The following is a 16,855-nucleotide window of genomic DNA, read 5'->3' on the forward strand; positions in this document are numbered from 1 at the left end:
TTAGTATCTTTTTTATTTATCCATGACCAGCAGAAACGCCAACACAAACCATACTTGAAACAAAAGAATCAAGACATCTGTTTGTGTTTTGTCAATATCAAACAGCTTTATCATTTGTCTCAGTTAGAGCCCAAGTCTTCATCATTTATAAATAATTGCAAAATTTATTTGCTTTTCACAGCACAGAAACTGGCACCTTCTCAATATGTTGACAAAATCTTCCATGCCTCAGTTACAACAACAGTGTTTTTATGGTCAAAGTAGACATTGTTTGCAACCAGCTATGGATTATAAGCTGGTATTATTCAAAATGTGTTATTAACCTATAGTCAATTTGTGCCGGAAGTAAGACTCAGGCATTTAATAATCTTTAATGTTCACAAATGTAACAAATTAACCATAAATAGGGCACTTTAAAAGAAGAGACCCCCCCCCCCCCCATTTTTATACCATTTACTCAACCTCAAATGATCACAGCATTTACAATGTAAAATTTTAACAAGAAATGTAAATTGTAATTTTTTTACCTTTAACAAGTACAAAAAAATCTTAATTCGAGACAAACTCAAGGAATAGTTATCTTTAGATTTTTTTTTATCATTCATATATTATTTTTTATAATTATTGTGATATTAGTAATATTAGATAATAATAATAATAATAATAATAATAATAATTTGTTTAGTTAGTTAGTTAGTTAGTTAGTTAGTTAGTTAGTTAGTTAGTTAGTTAGTTAGTTAGTTAGAATAAATAAAGTTGGGGGGTTTTATGCCAGGACAAATGTGGTAAATGGGGTACAAAAGTAAGGGAAAACTTTTTTGACCCCACTGATACTTATTCTAATCTTAAGCTTTAACATTTTAAGATTAGAAATATTAAGCTTAAGTAATTTTATTTAAAAAATTTCCCACAAAAACCAAGGCTTATTGTCTTGTCATGTTGTTTTTTGAGTAAAGAAGCAGTATCTCATAAGTAATCTTGATTCAATAATGTTCAATTGGTTTTATTAGAACAAAATAAAATATTAAAAGAACAAAATCATATTTGCCATGTAAAGCACCATTTGTACATCCTCAAGTATTTATATGTGCATATTACATTCTATATAAATAATTAACAACCATACTTTTGTGTTTTTTTTTTCTAATCATAGACACTGCACTTCTCTTAGCAGCCACAAGGGTGCACTAATTATTTTCTTTTCCTCCTTCGTTTTTTGTCTCTGTGGAGAAGTTGCTCAGCTGAAGGAGTGTTAGTGCACCATTAATGTTTCAGAAATGCTAATCGCCTCCTCAGAGAGCGTCATGTTGTTTTCTGCGAATGCTGTCAGTGGTGGTCCAGTGACATCTTTAGCTGTGCATTTATGGAGGGTAGATGTGCTGAATGAACAATAGAGATACATGTATTAATACATACAAGGAAGGAATATATACAGTATATTTTGATATATTTCTGTTTAGAAATAAATGCTTTACACATTTTATCCTGTTGATATTTTATTTGTAGAATCCCCTAGCATGTTGCTAAAGTAGTTAGCACTAGCACTATGGCCCTAGCACTAAATGTTTATGTCTTGAGTTTGAGTGTAGTTATTGATTCACTCTTTTCCCACATTTCTCTTTATCTTTCTTCATTGTTTCCTGTGCTTTTCTCGTAGATTGTAAAGTGGTGAAAGATCAGAAATGAGAATTATTCCTGTGAACTTTTGTTTGCAGACTCTCTATAAACTCCTCTGGTGTTTTCATCCCCCCCCCCCGAGCTTGAACTGGAGCCAGTGACTTTTTCCATCCCTGCACTGTTTTCCTGCTTTTATCATTTCCCAGTTGTTCCACTGAGTGTGTCCAGTCCGCGGAAGCTCAGCCCAACACAATGACTTGTTTTCAGCCACACTCTCCTGGAAGCAGGACAGTACGGAGGAGAGTGTGATTTCCTTTTCTTTCCATGTCCTGTATTGTTCGTCCAGCCCTCTGCTACTCCAAATATTGGCTCACTGTTTATTTTCCTCCCACAATATGTAATATTTGATTTCATTTTTTCAAAAACACCAGATGTGTTTTATTTAGATGCTGGATATATAATATCTACTTATATATGGTTAATCCACCAAAGACGTCTGCTAAAACTTGTAAAATGTTCACTTGCAATTTTATTTTTGTTAGTAATGTCACCATAATGATATCAACAGGTTTTGGTTTTTTTTTTGCAGTCACAGTTATATATATTCATATCCATATTTACACTAATACATTTTAGTTTTAAAATGAAATTTAGGATGAAAACGATCCACGTCCATACTGGCATTTCACCTAGCTTTTCTAAACAGCTTTCTGTCTACACTGCACCACTGAAAACACACATCACGTGACCACACACCACAGCGTTTACACTCTTCTGAGCTCCAGGCAGTCAGCGGGTGTTTTGAGCACAGAACCCCAGGTGAAAGCTGTGCACGTCAGACGATTCATCAAGGATCTACCGCTGAATCTAATCTCACTATATTTGTTAAAGTGATGTTTAATTCATCTTGTCTATATCTAACGACATATTCCCAGACTTTGGTCTTTTAAATCTATTACTTCTCAAATAATGTGTTTTGACTGAGCGCCAAGATAAGTTAATATATTAATTTATGTAATCGCGTACACTGATTCTGCACATTTGACTTATTGCTTGCCTTTTGTTTTCTATGTAGGTAAAACTTATTGTACATTATACTTTTTTAATGGCCATTATTGATAATTAAATCTGATATTCAGCAGAAGAGACTGGATATGAAAGGAAAATGAAAGGAAGCAGTTGTGTTATAGGCTCCATTTTGTTATGAACATGCATACAGTGAAGATATAAATATGTAGCTATACAACGCCTTAACATTTTTGGTGTCTGTTAATATCAAAATGAAAATTGGCAGTTCCTTATATCAGGTTTTCATTTTATTGTTAAGAAAGTGAATCAATGTAGCTGGAAAAATGTGAATGATGTTATAAAGTACACTGTTCCATTTGAAGATTCACACAACGTGTCTTCGGGAGTTTGTTTTCCTTATCAAACTGGCGAAGTCTGAACTTACAAGGAGAGGATGGAAGACTGAACTTTGTGTAGGCTACTTAATACTTAGGAAAAAGCTCCAAGGTAGGCGAATATTTGCAGTCATGTCTCCATTTTTAGATGTCTCCATTTTCCCCCATCCACACTGACACGGAGCAGCAGCATTTTAAAATGAAAACGGCCTTTTCAGTGCTTCTAAAACGCTTTATTTTGGTGTTCGAAAACTCCAGGGTAGTGTGCACCGAAGGCGTAAGCGTAGCAAAACTTATGCCTTTTAAAACAAAAACGTATTAGTGCAAACAGAACCTAAGTTCTCTGTGCATCTGCAACCCCACACCGTAAAAAAGTATGTTGCTCTCTTAAATTTTTACATGGAACCAGTTAAACTTTACAAGTTATTTTAACTTGCTCCAATTAAGCTGACCTAAAGCTAAAATCTGTTTAAACCTGATTAACTTTCTAAATTGAGTTAAAGTAACATAAAAACATAAGTTATGACAACTTGCGTTACCTTAATTTAGAAAGTTAATCGGGACTTTTTATTATTGTTATTTTATTATTTATTACTGTCCATGAAAATGTATGAAAATGTATATCTGTGATGAACATTAGCAGATTTTATGAACAGGGAGAACTAGATAACACAGTTGCACATTAAAAATAAATGCATTTTTGGCAACACTTTGTGATAACTACACACTATAAATAATCTATCAAGCAAATACTAATAGTTTATTTGTATGTTAATAAATGCTTTATTAACTCAACTTCATCCAGTTTATGACCTAATCTAAAGTGAGGACTGTTTATACTTTATAAATGACAATTAAAGGCTCAGTTATATTCTAATCAGGAAAAAGAAACTAAATGACTTTATTAAATTCTATTCATTTGAAGATACACAAATGAAACTGTATCAAATGAAAAATAAATCTTTGTAATTTTATGTCAAATAAAATGACTGTACAATTTAAACTTTATTTAATAACTTAAAATTTTGTATCATTATATATTGTTAAATTATTGATGTTGTTGTTTTATCCTATTTTATTTAATTGAATTTAATTCTATTTGTATTTTTACACTCCTGTTATTCTGCAATGTTTAAACTTTACAGTAATTTTATTCTTTAGATAAGATTGCAAACATTTATTGTTAATTTGGTACTAACCCTTTAATTGTCATTTATATGGGATTTACAAAACATAAATAGTCCTCACTTCATATTAGGTCACAAAACTGCATGAAGTTGAGTTAATAAAGCATTTATTAACATACATAGTAATCGTTAATATACTGTATGCCTGAATAATAAAATATTTAATGTTGATTACAATGGTTTATTAATGATTTATTAACTAAGTATGAATGATTCTAAAATCCAACTACATTGAAATACAAATGGTTTATAAATAATAAAAAATACTTCATTTAGTAATAAACAGTTAATACGTAAAAAAGTATGAAAACACAATCATTAAGTACATTATAAATGTGTTTATAAGTCAAGAATACAGCATTTGTAGCTGTATTTATAAACTGCTTACTAACGTCTGTTAATTTAGAGTTACTGCTTAACAGATAATGAATTAACTATTTGCTAATGCTTAATAAATGGTTCATTGTATGTAGTTATTATAAAGTGTTACCAGATTTTTTTAATTTCTCAAAATATCTTCATTTGTGGTGAGCAGAAGAAAGGAAGTCTTACTGATTCAGAACAACATGAGAGATTTAGAACATTCATTTTAACTGATCTATCCCATAAACACTTTAATGAACATGATGAACAATTGATGAAAAAGATCTGACTCAAAAGAACAAACTATCATAAATTTGCTAATAATGAAGGTGCAATATATCAACATTTACATTAACCAGTGACCCTAATTTTAGTTAGATAGAAGACTGTTAAAAATATACTGTACTGTACTTTTCTGTGTAATTTCCAGTACTTTTGTTGCACTTTTTTTGTCATTTTGTAGCATTGTAGACTTTTTTTGTACACTGTAAAAAAAATTTTAAAAAAATAAAAAAAGTTGACTCGACTCAAAATTGTAAGGCAACTTGCTGCAGAGCCTTTTGAGTTGACTCAACTTTCAACCCAAGTACTGCACTTGACTCGATTTTAAGTTGAGTCAAGTCAAATGTCCTGAATCTGGTTGCCTTAATTTTGAGTCAACTTTTTTTATTTTATTTTATTTTTTTACAGTGTAGTTCATGGTGTGTGTATGAATGTTTCCCAGTGATGGGTTGCAGCTTGAAGGGCATCCGCTGCATAAAACATATGCTGGATAAGTTGGTGGTTCATTCCGTTGTGGTGACCCCAGATTAACAAAGGGACTAAGCCCTGAATGAATAAATGAATGTAGTTCATGTTCATAAAATGGATATTCTTCATATTTCGTCTATTGTGTTCCACTGAAGATAGTTTGGAATGACACAGGGGGTCAAAAGAAAACATTTTTAATTTTGGAGTGAAAACTTACTTTATGGAGAGGGATAAAACTGAATCCTTGTCTATTAGATTTTTACTGGCTACTAGAGGTTTGCCCTTATTTTATACATAATACTGATGAGTGTGTGTTTTTGACCGGCCGTTCTGATCTTACAAATGCTTTCATTTTCCAAGCTCTTTTTTTTCTCTACAAATTACCCCACACTTTGCACCATACTTTTTAATGGGCTTAAGATAAACTCTAGTGTCTTTGTCTTGAATGACTTAAGCTGCAATTACTGATGGGAGCTGGTGGGAGACTCGGCTTATATGATCTCATGGCACTCCAGATGGGTAGTCTTGGGGTTATTCTCAAGTTGAAACATTTTAAGGGGGTTTTCGTCCCCCTTTTTTATGTGAGAGTCAGTTCCTGGAACTGAAGGCTACATTTACACTCTAATGATGGCAATCACTGCTGAGCAACTGCTTCCGTTCCAGTGACTGAACAATGACCTTTGACCCTCCCAGCCGTCTTAACCAGTGCAATTACTGTAATCACCAACATTCTGGTGAGAGTTTTAAATTATATGTAGGTAAACATGTAAACACACGGCCCTCCAACCTCAGTCTTTTTATTTTATATGCCTGCATGGTTGGATGTAAAGATGAATAAATGGATTATTAAATGTTTGAAAGAATGGAGGGGTGAAAGGAGGGAAATGAAATAATGAAGAATTGGTTTGAACGGAGAAATTAATGTGTATGGGTGGATTGAGGAATGATGTACTGTATATGTGGATGGATAAATAAATTGTGACTGCATGGAAAGAAGGGATGCTTTTATGAATGGATGAGAAAAATAGTGGATGGATGGATTGATGAAATAATCAATGGATAAATGGAACAAAGAATATACTGATGAAAGGATGGATGGATGGGTGTGTGAGTGGGTGGGTGGGTGTGTTAGAGTGGGTGAATGAATAAAATAAGGATCAGATGGATGGATAGGTGAAAGAACAGGTGGTTGGATGGACTTAGCATAGATGAATGAAAGAGTGCATTGTCGAAGGGATGAAAGTGTGATGGAAAGCTGGTAGGATGAATAGATGGATGAATATATGTATGGAGGCATTAAAGAACAATGTATATGTGTGAATGGATGCATGGAACAAAGAATAAATGGAAGAATGTGTGTGATGGATGGACTGATTCAAGAATAAGTGGACTGAAGTATTTATGAATGGATGAAAAGAAATCGCTGGATGGATGAATGAATTAAATAATAATTTCATGGATGGAACAAAGAATAAATTGATGAATGTGTTTGATGCATGAACTGATTAAAAAATAAGTGGACAGAAGTATTTATGAATAAGTGAAAATAAAGGGATGGATGGATGGATTAAATAATGGGTGGGTGGATGGATGAACGGATAGATGGATGGATGGAACAAGGAATTAATAGATGAATGTGTGTGATGGGTGGACTGATTAAAAAATAAGTGGCCAGAAGTTTTTATCATTGGACAAAAAGAAATAGCTAGATGGATGGATGAATATTAAATAATAAATGGATGGATGGAACAAAGAATACATTGAATGTGTTTGATGGATGGACTGATAAAAAATAAGTAGAAAAGTATTTATGAATAAATGAAAAGAAATAGCTAGATGGATGGATTAAATGAATGGATGGATGGAACAAAGAATAAATAGATGAATGTTTGTGATGGATGGATGGATTGATTAAGAAATAATAGGACAGAAGTATTGATGAATGGATGGATGGATGGATTAAATAATGAATCAATGGAACAAAGAATTTATAGATGAATGTGTGTGATGGATAGATAGATGGACAGATTAAGAACTAAGTGTAAAGAAGTATTTATGAATGGGTGAAAAGAAATAGCTGGATAAATGGATGGATGGGTGGGTGGGTTTATGGATTAAATAATGAATGGATAGAACAAAGAGTAAATAGATGAATGTATGTGATGGATAGATGGACTGATAAAAAAATAAGTGGTCAGAAGTATTTATGAATGGATGAAAAGAAATAGCTAAATGGGTGGGTGGATGGATGGATGGATTAATTAATGAATGGATGGAATAAAGAGTAAATAGATGAATGTGTGGGATGGATGGATTGATGGATGGATGGACTGATTAAGAATTAAGTGGATAGAAGTATTTATGAATGGATGAAAAGAAATGGCTGGATAGATGGATGGATGGATATATGAATGGGTGGATCAAATAATGTATGGATGGATGGAACAAGTATAAATGGATGAATGTGTGTGATGGATGGACTGATTAAGTGGACAGAAGCATTTATGAATGGATGTATGGATGGTTCGGTTAAATATTGAATGAATGGCTGGACCAAAGAATAAATGGATGAATGTGTGCATTTATGGATGGATGGATTAAGGAACAGGTGGATGACTGAGAAAGAGGAAAGAAAAAGTGGAAAGTGAAGGACTGGACAGATGAAAGAATGAGTGGATCGATGTGCTCCTCAAAATTGTGCCTGTGACTGGGACATAAGGCAGAAAGAAGGGAAGAAGTGTGAAAGACTCAATATGCAGTGTCTATGTGCTGCCTTTGACACTCACTGTGTTAATAAGCTGCTCTGACTAAGTGTGTTTGTGTGTGCGAATGTGACACACTCATATTCAAATGACTCTGTACATCTTTTGGGCTGCTCTTATTGGTTGTCTGATAGCTCTATATACAGTAGCAAACATCATTGAGCCACTCATGATCAATTCAGAACTGTAACTGCTAAACAAATGGATTTTAGGAGATTGCAAGGAATTCACAAATACTGAATACTGGTTTATGTTTTTAGTAGGTGCTAATTTCATTCATACATACTTTAGTAAGTTCCTAATGCTCTGGTATTCTTGTTGTTTCTGGATGCCTTCTTTGCACCAAAGGCACTTGAGAAATATCTCCTATAACATGGCACCACCTCCTCGTCATGACAACAGCATCTCTGAATGGATGAGTCGTCCCCCTGGGCTCTTAAACACCATTGTCTTCTTCACTCACTCCTCTTCTTCTGGCTCAAAATAGCCTGCCGTTTAAGCTTCCAGGGGGGCCGCAGACGTGGGATATAATTGGAAGCGTGACACCACCTCGTTTCCTGTCTCAGGTGACGCCGTGACTTCCACATGCGCCATGATTTGCTTTTTTTCTCTCTCTCCATCCCAAAGCCAAGCTTCTCTCCTTCGCTCCTCCTCCTCCTCCTCTCACCTCTTCTATCATCATGAGTATCGGTTTCTCAAGATCAGCGGAGTAGATGCTTCAATTCAGAACCAGTTTGCTTTATGATCGAGTTACGTGATGATGGATTTATCTGTTTGTGAGGAAGGAAAAGGAGAGATCGGTTGTTGAATGAAGACGGTGAGCATTTTTGTCTCTGATCATCACTTAGACTTTCATTCTCTTATTCACATACATTTGTTTTGTTAAGCATCACTGTTTTAATTGGTCATTTCTGTGGTTAGGGATTTAAACTCTTAGACTAATTGTTAAACTAGTAACTAGTAGGACAGTTCACCCAAAATGTACTGGTCCTCCACTTGTTCCAAACCTGTTTGAGTTTCTTCCTTCTGTTGAAATTAACGGAAGATGTATTGAGGAACGTTGTAAAAAAAAATAATAATAAATAAAAAAGTCATTGACTGCCAAAGTATTTTTTGTTCTTACACTGTAAAAACTGTAATGACAAAAAGTCAAGACAACCAATATTTTTTTATGTTGCTTTAACTTATTTTATAGGGGTGTCAAAATTAATTGTTTCTTCAATGCACTGTGATGCAGACGCAGACAATTCGGTATCGGTTCAGTAATAATCATAACCGGTTATTTTATGTACTGACATCATTTATCACATATGTGTTACATGGCAGTAGTTTACTATGGTGAGGAAGGAGACTGCGAGTAATTAAAACGCTCCAACTAATTAAAAAGCAGACAACTGTGCACATTTGACTGCTTGTGAGTTTTCTGGACAGTCTTTCACTGACTGGGCCAGCTCTCACTCTCTGTGGCCCCTTTGACCTGCTGACGTGTCGTGATGTGAGGTAACGTTTTATCTCCTCTCGTGGCTGTTACAACAATAACGTTACTTGTGGATCCAGACACGAGTGTGTCTGCAGAGCAAGTTTTCTCCACCACGTCGCCATCTATGATGGATTAGCTGAGCAGTGCAGCCGATTAACATCAGCTTCCTTGTCACTGTTTGCTGAACATAACCAGAGCAGCGCTGACCGTAGCCTTTTCTGTTGAGCATGTGACCAATCATAGGCGTACAAGAACTCGCTCAACAATGCTCAAAAAGCAAGCGGGATAATATTTACGTTTGTTTAATTGCTATAAATGCTCATGTTGTTCTGAGCATGTACTGAAGTTTTGTTTGAGATGTTCAATAAGAGTGTTTTCTTTGAGCAGGTGAAACGAAAGGTACAGTTCATATATAACTGACTGCTTGTATTAAAGGATAAAATTGTATTAAAAATAATAAATATATTTATAAATTATAAATTTTAATACCAGAATTCTTGTGTTGCTATGTAAAATATCAAATTGTTTATAGAAATCTTTGTCAATGCACTGTGATGCGCTGAGATACCGAATTGAATCAAATCGATGGCATGAGAATCGTTACTGAACCAAACCGTCAGACCAGTGTAGGTTCACACCCCTATTATTTTAATGAGTTAATCAGGTTTCAGCTAAATTGTTTAAGTTATACAAAGTTTAACTTAATATTTTTAGTCAGTTTGACTAGTGAAAGTTGAGATGACTAGAAAAGATCAATTGATTCAACTAAAAAAATGTGTATGAGAAATGTAATTGACCGTCCATCGACCATTCTTCAGAATAATTTTTACATAAGATATAACCACTTTTGAAACCACTTGATTGTAAGTAAATAGTGACATGTGTAAATAGTGACAAAAATAAGACACTTTTTTTGTATTTTTTTGACGTTGATGTGTAACATTTCCTGAACCTTTTAACATGTACAGTATGATACTTCAGGTTCCACATGTTATTGTGATACTGTGTGTGTATATATATATACTGTACTGTATATAAAACTTGCCAAAAAAAAAAAAAAAAATATATATATATATATATATATATATATATATACCTTTTATGTGAAGCTGCTTTGACACAATCTACATTGTATAAGCGCTATACAAATAAAGGTGAATTGAATTGAATTGAATTGAATTGAATATATATATATATATATATATATATATATATATATATATATTATATATATATATATATATATATATATATATATATATATATATATATATATATATATAAAAACCTGCCAAAAATATCCCATTAATACTAAAACTAACATAAATCAATAGCAGGCATTACCTAAAGGATTTGGCAGCTCAAACCGTCTAAAATAAAATATTGTAATTTAATTGAAATCATTTTTTAAATGTTGCTTTATTTTATTTAAACGTGTTTTTACATGTTTTACTTTATTTGTATTTATTATTAATATATTTTTTGCTTCCTACACTTAAAAAAATTATTTACAACAATTTATATGGGTTGACTTTAAACAAGCAAATGAAATTCACTAATGTCATTTGTTTAAATTCAGCCCAAATAAATTGTTCACAACCACTTAATTAAAAAACTATATATCCAAGGAATCATCTTTAAACATTTTTTTTAGTGAATCTTGCAAATTATAAATTATTAATTAACGATAAATGTATATATTTATTGTATTTTACCCTTATTATTAGCAATTTATTATCACTAGGAGTTCACAAAACCCTGTTTGGGGAAACCCTGTCATAGCGACATAAGTAATTGCTTAGCAACCATTTACAGCAACCCACATTGCAATAATAGCAACTGCATAGGAAGACCCTGGAAACCACCCACTACATCCTCAGTGGCAAGCTTCATGTGGACAAATATGTGTGATTATGCTTCACAAACACGCTGGAATTAAAACATCCACCCAGTAACTAGGTCTAGGTGTAAGGTGCAGTCTCCAGAGCAATGCTTTACATAACTCACCCACATCATTTGAGGATGCCTGTTGGGGAGTGACATTCACTCCCTGCTGCTACCTTCTCACCAGGGACATAAATGAGCCGTCACTCCTCATTAAAATGAAGTCACAGTGTACAAATCGTGCTGGGTGAGCTCTGATGGGTGTCGGGTACATTGACCAACTAGCTGTTCTGTTTTATGGCAGAACCAAAACAAGAAGCATCTACGTAAGGTAAAGTGTGAAATGTTTGAATGTTGACATTAATACTTGTCCCTCCACTGATATTGGCACGCTTGGTAAATATGCATTGTTAATTAATGTGGGGTTGTGCAGTGGGTAACGCAGTCTCCTCACAGCAAGAAGGTCGCTGCTTCGAGTCCTGGCTGTGTCAGTTGGCATTTCTGTGTGTAGTTTACATGTTCTCCTCGTGTTGGCGTGGGTTTCCTCTGGGTGCTCCGGTTTCCCACCCACAGTCCAAAGACATGTGGTATAGGTGAATTGAATAAACTAAATCGGCCGTAGTGTATGTGTGAGTGTGAATGAGAGTGTATGGGTGTTTCCCAGTACTGGGTTGCAGCTGGAAGGGCATCCACTGTGTAAATCATATGCTGGATAGGTTGGTTGTTCATTCCGCTGTGGCAACCCCTGATTAATAAAGGGACTAAGCTGAAGCAAAACGAACGAATGAATGATTGTATGAATGAATGAATAAATGAATGAACTGTATTTTGCTGTTGGACAGTTATGCAGTATCTTACTGTATTTTAAAGTTGCATTGTAAAAATTACTCTATTTTACAGTAAAGACATACAATAATGTCATTACAAATACAGCGAGATAAATAGGGCTGTAAATGAAAATGCTGTAATTGAGTTACAGTAAGTAACTGGCAAAGCTGGTCCTAGATTGTGGAATGCTCCTTCCCTCTGTATTAGGTCTATATAATCTCTTGTCTGTTTTCAAATCTAGGTTGAAAACTTACCGTTTTGATTTGGCATTTTATCAAAGAAAATTGTCTGTTTCAGCTATGATTTTTCTTTGTTGTGATGTGTATTGTGCAGCACATTGGTCAACCTCTGGTTTTGTTTAATAGTGCTATATACTGTAACTAAAATTGACATTGACAAACTGCTGCCAGTAAGTTACTGTAAATTCTGTAGGAAATTGTTAACAGTGTGAATCAAATGTTTTTATTTTTGAGGCTTTTGGTGTTTTGCTTTTTTCAAAATATTAACCAAAAGTTCTGGCCTTGTTGAGAACAATCTTTTGCAAACAAAAAGAAATTTATTCTTTGTATGTGCAACAATTATTGCCATACATTGAAAATATTTTTTCAAATATGAGAATTGGAATGTTTTACATTTGTAATACACCTGTGTGGCTTCAAACAGAACAATTTTCAACTAAGACCAACTCCTAACAGGCAACTTGATGTGAAAAGGGCATTAAAAAACTTGTAAAAAATTGAATTAATTTGATGTCAAAACGTTAACGTCCGTTTGACATCATCACATTGATGCCTTTTGGACCACCAAAATAACAACACAAAAAAACATTTATTTTTATTATTTTGAAAGCTTCAATATCAAATGACATGTTTACTCTGGATTTTGTGTTCTTATAATACATGTAAACTACTTCAAAACGACATCAATTGAAATCTAACATGGACGTCAAAAACACATCAAAAATTGATCACTGGACAGTCCTGTAATTGATTTTTGATGTGTTTTTTGACTGCAATGTTCAATGTTCAATGTTCAAGATATCAATTTGATGTCATTTCGACATCAAGGTAGTCAGTCATTCATTCGTTTTCTTTTTGGCTTAGTCCCTTTATTAATCTGGGGTCGCCACACCTGAATGAACTGCCAACTTATCCAGAATATATTTTTTTCACGAAGCAGATGCCCTTCCGGCTGGAACCCATCACTGGGGAACATCCATACACACTCATTCACACATACACTATGGACAATTTAGCCTACCCAATTCACCTACACAACATGTCTTTGGACTGTGGGGGAAACCGGAGCACCCGGAGGAAACCCAGCGAACACTGGGAGAACATGCAAACTCCACACAGAAATGCCAACTGACCCAGCCGAGGCTCGAACCAGCGACCTTCTTGCTGTGAGGCGATCAAGGTAGTCTATTGGAATCAAATCGATGTGCACCTTTGACTTGTTTTTTAATAGTATTTTGACATCAAGGTGCCCACTGGGCTGTTTCACAGAGCTTTACTCAGGAAACACAGGTCAAACATTTACACTACAACATTTTCAGCCAAAATGGGAACTTTTTATGTGTTTTGCCTGTTTGTTTACTAGATAACAAAATGTTTGTGACTGAATACAAGTTTTTGAAGACGTCGCTGTTGCCATGTCCGTGTAAATAAAAAAAAAAAGAATCTTTGAAGACGATGTCGTCATGCGCATGCATAGTACTGTACGTGTTTTGAAGAGTGTAGATTAAAGGCTAACACACAACAATGGCAGAGTATGTGGTAGTGTTGTTGTTGCTCAAGGGTTTCCTAACACCATATCACCAAAATATGGATTTACTTCACATTACAACCAACAGTGAAGACGCATCTTACACACATGGCAAATTCTACATTTCTTGAACCGTTACTTTTGTTTACTAATAAGGAGACAGCTCCAAATACTTGCCTGGCATACATAATAATTTTCATAGATGTATTTAAATCGATTGTTTTAAAACGATGTCATGCAAATGTGAAAACTTTTAAAAATGCTTTTCAGTTTTTGGCTACGTGGTGTAAATGTAGCCTCAGTCATTCATCGTAATGGGTAAAAACAAATAACAAAGCTGTGATTTGCTGCAAAAGGTTGTCAAGCTTCACAAAATGGCAAATGGCAATAAGAAAATGCCAAAAACACTCAAAATACCAATTTTCTCCATCAAGGCAATAATTAAGAAATCCCAGTCAACTTTAAATGTCATAAATCAGCCTGGAAGAGGATGTGTGTGTCTGTCTGTTAGGATGATGGTTTGAATGGCCAGAAAAACTCCAAAACTTACTGCTGGAGTACAGCCTTCATTCATTCATTTTCCTTCGGCTTAGTCTTTATTTCAGAGGTCACCACAACGGAATGAACCGCCAACTATTCAAGCATATGTTTTACACAGCAGCTTTAACCCAGTACTAGGAAACACCCATAAACACACATTCATACACTACAGACAATTTGGTTGCGCATGTCTATAGCGCAGGTGTAGACATGCGCAACTATAGCGCATGTCTTTGGACTGTGGGGGAAACCGGAGCATGCAGAGGAAACCCACACAAACACGGGGAGAACAAACTCTACACAGAAATGCCAAGTGGCCCAGTACAGAATCAAACTAGCGAACTTCTTGTTGTAGGGTGACAGTGCTAACCATTGAGCCACCCTTTTACAGCCTTCTTTACTAATTTTCACCAAAGCTGCCTATATTTCGGCACTATACTTTTCTTAAAGAGTGATCTCTTGTGCAATTATCACTGCTGTGGCACGGCTTGTTTCTCTTTTGTATGGATGTGTTAGTGTTTGTAATGAAAAAATGTTTTAGCTATTGGAGGCTATTTTAGCTTGTTTGGTTCCTCTGGTTTTGTTTCTTGGATACACTTTTCCTAATACATTAAAATCACAAGAAATGTGTGATTTTGACAGTTGTTCTGCAGTTTAAGGGTCCAAACTGCCTCAAGATGCAGCCCAAGGGAACTGTCATTCAGAGTTGAGTTCTCACAGCTCTAAAATAGCAATCTGTCCCTGCCATCATGCCCATCTTTTAGTCTGTTCAGGATGTTTTTCCTCTCATTTTTATAAGACATGGGATAAAACATGTTTTATATTAGTAAAGGAACATAGTATAATAATAAAAAAATAATATATATATATATATTATTATAGGTTGAGACTTAATGAGGTCCATTTTCACTGTGTTTCTTGAACATTTTACAGAATCAAAATTAAGAACGGGCCATGGATAGTGAGCATAATGTAAGTTAACGTTACAGGCAGCGAGCGCAGAATTTCTCAGTGAATCACTTAACCGTGTTTTACTATAACATGACATCTGTCAATTAAGTAACCCTTTTTTAAGGCCAGATCGACCATTGATCTATTATGTAATGATATTATGTAATGAAGATATCAGCAAAAGGCAAGTTAAATATTTGAGGGTTTGTGCTTACCAGAGGTGTGTAACCTTTTTATGAGACTATGAATCAAAATAAATAAATGTTAAATATGTGACCCCCGGACCACAAAACCAGACATGAGGGGCATCAGCATTCATTAATCTACAAAAAAAAAAGTATTAATCCACAGGTCACGTGTGTTCAGTGGGTTGTGATCCATAAACGAATCACGGATCAAACGTTACACCCCTAGCATGATGAATAAATAATAAGTTGTGCTAAATTTTACAGTGATGACAATTAATATTTCATTCATTCGTTATTCATTTATTAAAGTCAGTGCTAGATTTACCAGTATCTTTAATGATTATATGATATTACAGTAAATATGAGAAGACATTTTGTGAAAAAAATTCACATCATATTTTTTAAGTGTATCCGAATTAAGTGTTTTATTACATTTGAAGCTCTTCTGAATACATTAAAAAAGAGCAGAAAGCTGGCATCATTAAACAGCTCGAATCAAAATATGTGAATAATTGATGATTTTTCCACAAAGATTGTTCACGGAATTCATCAAATTCTGTACATTACCTTGCGTAAATTGTAAACAAAGTCAAACATGATGTTATATAACAGAGGAGTCTGTTTACTTTCCAAAAAAATGGCGAAATGTTGTTATGCAGTGGATCCATGAACATTCCGTCAGCTCAGCCAATCACAGCAGAGATTTCTCTGTCAACACTGGGCTCATCTAAAGGTGACTCCCTGTAAATGAGTGTTGGCTTTCCTGTAATAGCAGGTGTCCTGGCAGTTCTGGTGCTAGAGAATGAGAAAGCTTCCGACAGCATGAGTAGAAATGGAGAAGCGCTGTCATCATATTAGTAACAGATCGCTGAGGATCCGTCATCTTGAGACCTGTCCATGTGGGAGGCTGTCTGTTAATCGTAGAGATATTTTTAAAGCGCAGGGCTTGTCTCTTTTCCAGAACTGCCACCAGATCTTTCACACTGTCTAAAGTGGTATTATTGCTTTTAATGTGCCAGGACTTCCTCTGCCTACTTCGTTGGGGTGGGTGTTGTTGGAAGCACGTTTGGCTGCGTCATAATTCAAACCATTAATGAATTTGTCCAGTATTTGATTATTTAATGCTTTTTGGCAG

General features: G+C 34.6%; 1 protein-coding gene across 1 annotated transcript in view; it reads left to right on the forward strand.

Annotated features, from left to right (window-relative positions):
• LOC130217490 (protein TANC2-like) overlaps positions 1-16,855 on the forward strand; it is a 105,048-nt gene that overhangs the window by 42,367 nt on the left and 45,826 nt on the right. The gene's annotated exons all lie outside the window — the stretch shown is intronic.

The sequence above is a fragment of the Danio aesculapii genome, chromosome 3 (genome assembly GCF_903798145.1).
Source record: "Danio aesculapii chromosome 3, fDanAes4.1, whole genome shotgun sequence".
Taxonomy (NCBI): domain Eukaryota; kingdom Metazoa; phylum Chordata; class Actinopteri; order Cypriniformes; family Danionidae; genus Danio; species Danio aesculapii.